Source organism: Lithobates pipiens, unplaced genomic scaffold (assembly GCF_037356315.1).
Source record: "Lithobates pipiens isolate NorthernLeopardFrog02 unplaced genomic scaffold, aLitPip1_a1.2 Scaffold_22, whole genome shotgun sequence".
In the NCBI taxonomy this organism is placed as follows: domain Eukaryota; kingdom Metazoa; phylum Chordata; class Amphibia; order Anura; family Ranidae; genus Lithobates; species Lithobates pipiens.
This window is the reverse complement of record NW_027507784.1, coordinates 135,691,187-135,700,997: the sequence shown is the minus strand read 5'-3', so window position 1 is coordinate 135,700,997 and position 9,811 is coordinate 135,691,187. Positions and strand designations below refer to the sequence as shown.

Below are 9,811 nucleotides of genomic sequence, written 5' to 3'. Positions count from 1 at the left end.
ATCGAGAGGTCCTCGGTTCAAATCCGGGTGCCCCCTCAGCGTTTTGCCCGCAGTCGCGCCGAAAAAGGGAGAGCCGGCGAGTGTCTTTACCGATGCCGTCGAGCCGGTTTAGCACAAAAAAAAAAATAAAATAAAAAAAAAATTCAAACACCGAGGACAAGGCAAGGGGGGTATAGCTCAGTGGCAGAGCATTCGACTGCAGATCGAGAGGTCCTCGGTTCAAATCCGGGTGCCCCCTCAGCGTTTTGCCCGCAGTCGCGCCGAAAAAGGGAGAGCCGGCGAGTGTCTTTACCGATGCCGTCGAGCCGGTTTAGCACAAAAAAAAAATAAAATAAAAAAAAAATTCAAACACCGAGGACAAGGCAAGGGGGGTATAGCTCAGTGGCAGAGCATTCGACTGCAGATCGAGAGGTCCTCGGTTCAAATCCGGGTGCCCCCTCAGCGTTTTGCCCGCAGTCGCGCCGAAAAAGGGAGAGCCGGCGAGTGTCTTTACCGATGCCGTCGAGCCGGTTTAGCACAAAAAAAAAATAAAATAAAAAAAAAATTCAAACACCGAGGACAAGGCAAGGGGGGTATAGCTCAGTGGCAGAGCATTCGACTGCAGATCGAGAGGTCCTCGGTTCAAATCCGGGTGCCCCCTCAGCGTTTTGCCCGCAGTCGCGCCGAAAAAGGGAGAGCCGGCGAGTGTCTTTACCGATGCCGTCGAGCCGGTTTAGCACAAAAAAAATAATAAAATAAAAAAAAAATTCAAACACCGAGGACAAGGCAAGGGGGGTATAGCTCAGTGGCAGAGCATTCGACTGCAGATCGAGAGGTCCTCGGTTCAAATCCGGGTGCCCCCTCAGCGTTTTGCCCGCAGTCGCGCCGAAAAAGGGAGAGCCGGCGAGTGTCTTTACCGATGCCGTCGAGCCGGTTTAGCACAAAAAAAAAATAAAATAAAAAAAAAATTCAAACACCGAGGACAAGGCAAGGGGGGTATAGCTCAGTGGCAGAGCATTCGACTGCAGATCGAGAGGTCCTCGGTTCAAATCCGGGTGCCCCCTCAGCGTTTTGCCCGCAGTCGCGCCGAAAAAGGGAGAGCCGGCGAGTGTCTTTACCGATGCCGTCGAGCCGGTTTAGCACAAAAAAAAAAAAAAAAATTCAAACACCGAGGACAAGGCAAGGGGGGTATAGCTCAGTGGCAGAGCATTCGACTGCAGATCGAGAGGTCCTCGGTTCAAATCCGGGTGCCCCCTCAGCGTTTTGCCCGCAGTCGCGCCGAAAAAGGGAGAGCCGGCGAGTGTCTTTACCGATGCCGTCGAGCCGGTTTAGCACAAAAAAAAATAAAAATTCAAACACCAAGGACAAGGCAAGGGGGGTATAGCTCAGTGGCAAAGCATTCGACTGCAGATCAAGAGGTCCTCGGTTCAAATCCGGATGCCCCCTCAGCGTTTTGCCCGCAGTCGCGCCGAAAAAGGGAGAGCCGGCAAGTGTCTTTACCCGTCGAGCCGGTTTAGCACAAAAAAAAAAAAAAAATTCAAACACCGAGGACAAGGCAAGGGGGGTATAGCTCAGTGGCAGAGCATTCGACTGCAGATTGAGAGGTCCTCGGTTCAAATCCGGGTGCCCCCTCAGCGTTTTGCCCGCAGTCGCGCCGAAAAAGGGAGAGCCGGCGAGTGTCCTTACCGATGCCGTCGAGCCGGTTTAGCACAAAAAAAAAAAAAAAATTCAAACACCGAGGACAAGGCAAGGGGGGTATAGCTCAGTGGCAGAGCATTCGACTGCAGATCGAGAGGTCCTCGGTTCAAATCCGGGTGCCCCCTCAGCGTTTTGCCCGCAGTCGCGCCGAAAAAGGGAGAGCCGGCGAGTGTCTTTACCGATGCCGTCGAGCCGGTTTAGCACAAAAAAAAAAAAAAAATTCAAACACCGAGGACAAGGCAAGGGGGGTATAGCTCAGTGGCAGAGCATTCGACTGCAGATCGAGAGGTCCTCGGTTCAAATCCGGGTGCCCCCTCAGCGTTTTGCCCGCAGTCGCGCCGAAAAAGGGAGAGCCGGCGAGTGTCTTTACCGATGCCGTCGAGCCGGTTTAGCACAAAAAAAAATAAAAAAAATTCAAACACCGAGGACAAGGCAAGGGGGGTATAGCTCAGTGGCAGAGCATTCGACTGCAGATCGAGAGGTCCTCGGTTCAAATCCGGGTGCCCCCTCAGCGTTTTGCCCGCAGTCGCGCCGAAAAAGGGAGAGCCGGCGAGTGTCTTTACCGATGCCGTCGAGCCGGTTTAGCACAAAAAAAAAAAAAATTCAAACACCGAGGACAAGGCAAGGGGGGTATAGCTCAGTGGCAGAGCATTCGACTGCAGATCGAGAGGTCCTCGGTTCAAATCCGGGTGCCCCCTCAGCGTTTTGCCCGCAGTCGCGCCGAAAAAGGGAGAGCCGGCGAGTGTCTTTACCGATGCCGTCGAGCCGGTTTAGCACAAAAAAAAAAAAATTCAAACACCGAGGACAAGGCAAGGGGGGTATAGCTCAGTGGCAGAGCATTCGACTGCAGATCGAGAGGTCCTCGGTTCAAATCCGGGTGCCCCCTCAGCGTTTTGCCCGCAGTCGCGCCGAAAAAGGGAGAGCCGGCGAGTGTCTTTACCGATGCCGTCGAGCCGGTTTAGCACAAAAAATAAAAATAAATTCAAACACCGAAGACAAGGCAAGGGGGGTATAGCTCAGTGGCAGAGCATTCGACTGCAGATCGAGAGGTCCTTGGTTCAAATCCGGGTGCCCCCTCAGCGTTTTGCCCGCAGTCGCGCCGAAAAAGGGAGAGCCGGCGAGTGTCTTTACCGATGCCGTCGAGCCGGTTTAGCACAAAAAAAAAAAAAAAATTCAAACACCGAGGACAAGGCAAGGGGGGTATAGCTCAGTGGCAGAGCATTCGACTGCAGATCGAGAGGTCCTCGGTTCAAATCCGGGTGCCCCCTCAGCGTTTTGCCCGCAGTCGCGCCGAAAAAGGGAGAGCCGGCGAGTGTCTTTACCGATGCCGTCGAGCCGGTTTAGCACAAAAAAAAAAAAAAAAATTCAAACACCGAGGACAAGGCAAGGGGGTTATAGCTCAGTGGCAGAGCATTCGACTGCAGATCGAGAGGTCCTCGGTTCAAATCCGGGTGCCCCCTCAGCGTTTTGCCCGCAGTCGCGCCGAAAAAGGGAGAGCCGGCGAGTGTCTTTACCGATGCCGTCGAGCCGGTTTAGCACAAAAAAAAAAAAAATTCAAACACCGAGGACAAGGCAAGGGGGGTATAGCTCAGTGGCAGAGCATTCGACTGCAGATCGAGAGGTCCTCGGTTCAAATCCGGGTGCCCCCTCAGCGTTTTGCCCGCAGTCGCGCCGAAAAAGGGAGAGCCGGCGAGTGTCTTTACCGATGCCGTCGAGCCGGTTTAGCACAAAAAAAAAAAAAAAAATTCAAACACCGAGGACAAGGCAAGGGGGGTATAGCTCAGTGGCAGAGCATTCGACTGCAGATCGAGAGGTCCTCGGTTCAAATCCGGGTGCCCCCTCAGCGTTTTGCCCGCAGTCGCGCCGAAAAAGGGAGAGCCGGCGAGTGTCTTTACCGATGCCGTCGAGCCGGTTTAGCACAAAAAAAAAAAAAAAAAATTCAAACACCGAGGACAAGGCAAGGGGGGTATAGCTCAGTGGCAGAGCATTCGACTGCAGATCGAGAGGTCCTCGGTTCAAATCCGGGTGCCCCCTCAGCGTTTTGCCCGCAGTCGCGCCGAAAAAGGGAGAGCCGGCGAGTGTCTTTACCGATGCCGTCGAGCCGGTTTAGCACAAAAAAAAAAAAATTCAAACACCGAGGACAAGGCAAGGGGGGTATAGCTCAGTGGCAGAGCATTCGACTGCAGATCGAGAGGTCCTCGGTTCAAATCCGGGTGCCCCCTCAGCGTTTTGCCCGCAGTCGCGCCGAAAAAGGGAGAGCCGGCGAGTGTCTTTACCGATGCCGTCGAGCCGGTTTAGCACAAAAAAAAAAAAATTCAAACACCGAGGACAAGGCAAGGGGGTATAGCTCAGTGGCAGAGCATTCGACTGCAGATCGAGAGGTCCTCGGTTCAAATCCGGGTGCCCCCTCAGCGTTTTGCCCGCAGTCGCGCCGAAAAAGGGAGAGCCGGCGAGTGTCTTTACCGATGCCGTCGAGCCGGTTTAGCACAAAAAATAAAAATAAAATTCAAACACCGAAGACAAGGCAAGGGGGGTATAGCTCAGTGGCAGAGCATTCGACTGCAGATCGAGAGGTCCTTGGTTCAAATCCGGGTGCCCCCTCAGCGTTTTGCCCGCAGTCGCGCCGAAAAAGGGAGAGCCGGCGAGTGTCTTTACCGATGCCGTCGAGCCGGTTTAGCACAAAAAAAAAAAAAAATTCAAACACCGAGGACAAGGCAAGGGGGGTATAGCTCAGTGGCAGAGCATTCGACTGCAGATCGAGAGGTCCTCGGTTCAAATCCGGGTGCCCCCTCAGCGTTTTGCCCGCAGTCGCGCCGAAAAAGGGAGAGCCGGCGAGTGTCTTTACCGATGCCGTCGAGCCGGTTTAGCACAAAAAAAAAAAAAAAATTCAAACACCGAGGACAAGGCAAGGGGGTTATAGCTCAGTGGCAGAGCATTCGACTGCAGATCGAGAGGTCCTCGGTTCAAATCCGGGTGCCCCCTCAGCGTTTTGCCCGCAGTCGCGCCGAAAAAGGGAGAGCCGGCGAGTGTCTTTACCGATGCCGTCGAGCCGGTTTAGCACAAAAAAAAAAAAAAATTCAAACACCGAGGACAAGGCAAGGGGGGTATAGCTCAGTGGCAGAGCATTCGACTGCAGATCGAGAGGTCCTCGGTTCAAATCCGGGTGCCCCCTCAGCGTTTTGCCCGCAGTCGCGCCGAAAAAGGGAGAGCCGGCGAGTGTCTTTACCGATGCCGTCGAGCCGGTTTAGCACAAAAAAAAAAAAAAAAAATTCAAACACCGAGGACAAGGCAAGGGGGGTATAGCTCAGTGGCAGAGCATTCGACTGCAGATCGAGAGGTCCTCGGTTCAAATCCGGGTGCCCCCTCAGCGTTTTGCCCGCAGTCGCGCCGAAAAAGGGAGAGCCGGCGAGTGTCTTTACCGATGCCGTCGAGCCGGTTTAGCACAAAAAAAAAAAAAAATTCAAACACCGAGGACAAGGCAAGGGGGGTATAGCTCAGTGGCAGAGCATTCGACTGCAGATCGAGAGGTCCTCGGTTCAAATCCGGGTGCCCCCTCAGCGTTTTGCCCGCAGTCGCGCCGAAAAAGGGAGAGCCGGCGAGTGTCTTTACCGATGCCGTCGAGCCGGTTTAGCACAAAAAAAAAAAAAAAAAAAATTCAAACACCGAGGACAAGGCAAGGGGGGTATAGCTCAGTGGCAGAGCATTCGACTGCAGATCGAGAGGTCCTCGGTTCAAATCCGGGTGCCCCCTCAGCGTTTTGCCCGCAGTCGCGCCGAAAAAGGGAGAGCCGGCGAGTGTCTTTACCGATGCCGTCGAGCCGGTTTAGCACAAAAAAAAAAAAAAAAAAAATTCAAACACCGAGGACAAGGCAAGGGGGGTATAGCTCAGTGGCAGAGCATTCGACTGCAGATCGAGAGGTCCTCGGTTCAAATCCGGGTGCCCCCTCAGCGTTTTGCCCGCAGTCGCGCCGAAAAAGGGAGAGCCGGCGAGTGTCTTTACCGATGCCGTCGAGCCGGTTTAGCACAAAAAAAAAAAAAAAAAAAAATTCAAACACCGAGGACAAGGCAAGGGGGGTATAGCTCAGTGGCAGAGCATTCGACTGCAGATCGAGAGGTCCTCGGTTCAAATCCGGGTGCCCCCTCAGCGTTTTGCCCGCAGTCGCGCCGAAAAAGGGAGAGCCGGCGAGTGTCTTTACCGATGCCGTCGAGCCGGTTTAGCACAAAAAAAAAAAAAAAAAAAATTCAAACACCGAGGACAAGGCAAGGGGGGTATAGCTCAGTGGCAGAGCATTCGACTGCAGATCGAGAGGTCCTCGGTTCAAATCCGGGTGCCCCCTCAGCGTTTTGCCCGCAGTCGCGCCGAAAAAGGGAGAGCCGGCGAGTGTCTTTACCGATGCCGTCGAGCCGGTTTAGCACAAAAAAAAAAAAAAAAAAAAATTCAAACACCGAGGACAAGGCAAGGGGGGTATAGCTCAGTGGCAGAGCATTCGACTGCAGATCGAGAGGTCCTCGGTTCAAATCCGGGTGCCCCCTCAGCGTTTTGCCCGCAGTCGCGCCGAAAAAGGGAGAGCCGGCGAGTGTCTTTACCGATGCCGTCGAGCCGGTTTAGCACAAAAAAAAAAAAAAAAAAAATTCAAACACCGAGGACAAGGCAAGGGGGGTATAGCTCAGTGGCAGAGCATTCGACTGCAGATCGAGAGGTCCTCGGTTCAAATCCGGGTGCCCCCTCAGCGTTTTGCCCGCAGTCGCGCCGAAAAAGGGAGAGCCGGCGAGTGTCTTTACCGATGCCGTCGAGCCGGTTTAGCACAAAAAAAAAAAAAAAAAAAATTCAAACACCGAGGACAAGGCAAGGGGGGTATAGCTCAGTGGCAGAGCATTCGACTGCAGATCGAGAGGTCCTCGGTTCAAATCCGGGTGCCCCCTCAGCGTTTTGCCCGCAGTCGCGCCGAAAAAGGGAGAGCCGGCGAGTGTCTTTACCGATGCCGTCGAGCCGGTTTAGCACAAAAAAAAAAAAAAAAAAAAATTCAAACACCGAGGACAAGGCAAGGGGGGTATAGCTCAGTGGCAGAGCATTCGACTGCAGATCGAGAGGTCCTCGGTTCAAATCCGGGTGCCCCCTCAGCGTTTTGCCCGCAGTCGCGCCGAAAAAGGGAGAGCCGGCGAGTGTCTTTACCGATGCCGTCGAGCCGGTTTAGCACAAAAAAAAAAAAAAAAAAATTCAAACACCGAGGACAAGGCAAGGGGGGTATAGCTCAGTGGCAGAGCATTCGACTGCAGATCGAGAGGTCCTCGGTTCAAATCCGGGTGCCCCCTCAGCGTTTTGCCCGCAGTCGCGCCGAAAAAGGGAGAGCCGGCGAGTGTCTTTACCGATGCCGTCGAGCCGGTTTAGCACAAAAAAAAAAAATAAAAAATTCAAACACAGAGGACAAGGCAAGGGGGGTATAGCTCAGTGGCAGAGCATTCGACTGCAGATCGAGAGGTCCTCGGTTCAAATCCGGGTGCCCCCTCAGCGTTTTGCCCGCAGTCGCGCCGAAAAAGGGAGAGCCGGCGAGTGTCTTTACCGATGCCGTCGAGCCGGTTTAGCACAAAAAAAATAAATAAAAAATTCAAACACAGAGGACAAGGCAAGGGGGGTATAGCTCAGTGGCAGAGCATTCGACTGCAGATCGAGAGGTCCTCGGTTCAAATCCGGGTGCCCCCTCAGCGTTTTGCCCGCAGTCGCGCCGAAAAAGGGAGAGCCGGCGAGTGTCTTTACCGATGCCGTCGAGCCGGTTTAGCACAAAAAAAAAAAATAAAAAATTCAAACACAGAGGACAAGGCAAGGGGGGTATAGCTCAGTGGCAGAGCATTCGACTGCAGATCGAGAGGTCCTCGGTTCAAATCCGGGTGCCCCCTCAGCGTTTTGCCCGCAGTCGCGCCGAAAAAGGGAGAGCCGGCGAGTGTCTTTACCGATGCCGTCGAGCCGGTTTAGCACAAAAAATAAAAATAAAATTCAAACACCGAAGACAAGGCAAGGGGGGTATAGCTCAGTGGCAGAGCATTCGACTGCAGATCGAGAGGTCCTCGGTTCAAATCCGGGTGCCCCCTCAGCGTTTTGCCCGCAGTCGCGCCGAAAAAGGGAGAGCCGGCGAGTGTCTTTACCGATGCCGTCGAGCCGGTTTAGCACAAAAAAAAAAAAATTCAAACACCGAGGACAAGGCAAGGGGGGTATAGCTCAGTGGCAGAGCATTCGACTGCAGATCGAGAGGTCCTTGGTTCAAATCCGGGTGCCCCCTCAGCGTTTTGCCCGCAGTCGCGCCGAAAAAGGGAGAGCCGGCGAGTGTCTTTACCGATGCCGTCGAGCCGGTTTAGCACAAAAAAAAATAAAAAAAAAATTCAAACACCGAGGACAAGGCAAGGGGGGTATAGCTCAGTGGCAGAGCATTCGACTGCAGATCGAGAGGTCCTTGGTTCAAATCCGGGTGCCCCCTCAGCGTTTTGCCCGCAGTCGCGCCGAAAAAGGGAGAGCCGGCGAGTGTCTTTACCGATGCCGTCGAGCCGGTTTAGCACAAAAAAAAAATAAATAATTCAAACACCGAGGACAAGGCAAGGGGGGTATAGCTCAGTGGCAGAGCATTCGACTGCAGATCGAGAGGTCCTCGGTTCAAATCCGGGTGCCCCCTCAGCGTTTTGCCCGCAGTCGCGCCGAAAAAGGGAGAGCCGGCGAGTGTCTTTACCGATGCCGTCGAGCCGGTTTAGCACAAAAAAAAAAAATAAAAAAATAAAAATTCAAACACCGAGGACAAGGCAAGGGGGGTATAGCTCAGTGGCAGAGCATTCGACTGCAGATCGAGAGGTCCTCGGTTCAAATCCGGGTGCCCCCTCAGCGTTTTGCCCGCAGTCGCGCCGAAAAAGGGAGAGCCGGCGAGTGTCTTTACCGATGCCGTCGAGCCGGTTTAGCACAAAAAAAAAAAAAAAAATTCAAACACCGAGGACAAGGCAAGGGGGGTATAGCTCAGTGGCAGAGCATTCGACTGCAGATCGAGAGGTCCTCGGTTCAAATCCGGGTGCCCCCTCAGCGTTTTGCCCGCAGTCGCGCCGAAAAAGGGAGAGCCGGCGAGTGTCTTTACCGATGCCGTCGAGCCGGTTTAGCACAAAAAAAAAAATAAAAAAAAAAAAATTCAAACACCGAGGACAAGGCAAGGGGGGTATAGCTCAGTGGCAGAGCATTCGACTGCAGATCGAGAGGTCCTCGGTTCAAATCCGGGTGCCCCCTCAGCGTTTTGCCCGCAGTCGCGCCGAAAAAGGGAGAGCCGGCGAGTGTCTTTACCGATGCCGTCGAGCCGGTTTAGCACAAAAAAAAAAAAAAAAAAAATTCAAACACCGAGGACAAGGCAAGGGGGGTATAGCTCAGTGGCAGAGCATTCGACTGCAGATCGAGAGGTCCTCGGTTCAAATCCGGGTGCCCCCTCAGCGTTTTGCCCGCAGTCGCGCCGAAAAAGGGAGAGCCGGCGAGTGTCTTTACCGATGCCGTCGAGCCGGTTTAGCACAAAAAAAAAAAATAAAAAATTCAAACACAGAGGACAAGGCAAGGGGGGTATAGCTCAGTGGCAGAGCATTCGACTGCAGATCGAGAGGTCCTCGGTTCAAATCCGGGTGCCCCCTCAGCGTTTTGCCCGCAGTCGCGCCGAAAAAGGGAGAGCCGGCGAGTGTCTTTACCGATGCCGTCGAGCCGGTTTAGCACAAAAAAAATAAATAAAAAATTCAAACACAGAGGACAAGGCAAGGGGGGTATAGCTCAGTGGCAGAGCATTCGACTGCAGATCGAGAGGTCCTCGGTTCAAATCCGGGTGCCCCCTCAGCGTTTTGCCCGCAGTCGCGCCGAAAAAGGGAGAGCCGGCGAGTGTCTTTACCGATGCCGTCGAGCCGGTTTAGCACAAAAAAAAAAAATAAAAAATTCAAACACAGAGGACAAGGCAAGGGGGGTATAGCTCAGTGGCAGAGCATTCGACTGCAGATCGAGAGGTCCTCGGTTCAAATCCGGGTGCCCCCTCAGCGTTTTGCCCGCAGTCGCGCCGAAAAAGGGAGAGCCGGCGAGTGTCTTTACCGATGCCGTCGAGCCGGTTTAGCACAAAAAATAAAAATAAAATTCAAAC

At 53.5% G+C, this 9,811-nt stretch overlaps 6 non-coding genes across 6 annotated transcripts; all 6 read left to right on the top strand.

Moving 5' to 3' along the window:
• Window positions 1-8,659: 8,659 nt before the first annotated feature.
• Window positions 8,660-8,731, top strand: TRNAC-GCA (transfer RNA cysteine (anticodon GCA)). The gene has a single exon. It is a non-coding gene; the product is annotated as a tRNA-Cys (tRNA).
• A 128-nt stretch (window positions 8,732-8,859) lies between these two features.
• TRNAC-GCA (transfer RNA cysteine (anticodon GCA)) lies at window positions 8,860-8,931 on the top strand. Its single transcript has one exon. It is a non-coding gene; the product is annotated as a tRNA-Cys (tRNA).
• A 123-nt stretch (window positions 8,932-9,054) lies between these two features.
• TRNAC-GCA (transfer RNA cysteine (anticodon GCA)) lies at window positions 9,055-9,126 on the top strand. The gene has a single exon. It is a non-coding gene; the product is annotated as a tRNA-Cys (tRNA).
• Window positions 9,127-9,248: 122 nt separating this feature from the next.
• TRNAC-GCA (transfer RNA cysteine (anticodon GCA)) lies at window positions 9,249-9,320 on the top strand. The gene has a single exon. It is a non-coding gene; the product is annotated as a tRNA-Cys (tRNA).
• A 122-nt stretch (window positions 9,321-9,442) lies between these two features.
• Window positions 9,443-9,514, top strand: TRNAC-GCA (transfer RNA cysteine (anticodon GCA)). The gene has a single exon. It is a non-coding gene; the product is annotated as a tRNA-Cys (tRNA).
• A 122-nt stretch (window positions 9,515-9,636) lies between these two features.
• On the top strand, window positions 9,637-9,708 carry TRNAC-GCA (transfer RNA cysteine (anticodon GCA)). The gene has a single exon. It is a non-coding gene; the product is annotated as a tRNA-Cys (tRNA).
• The last annotated feature ends 103 nt before the right edge of the window (window positions 9,709-9,811 follow it).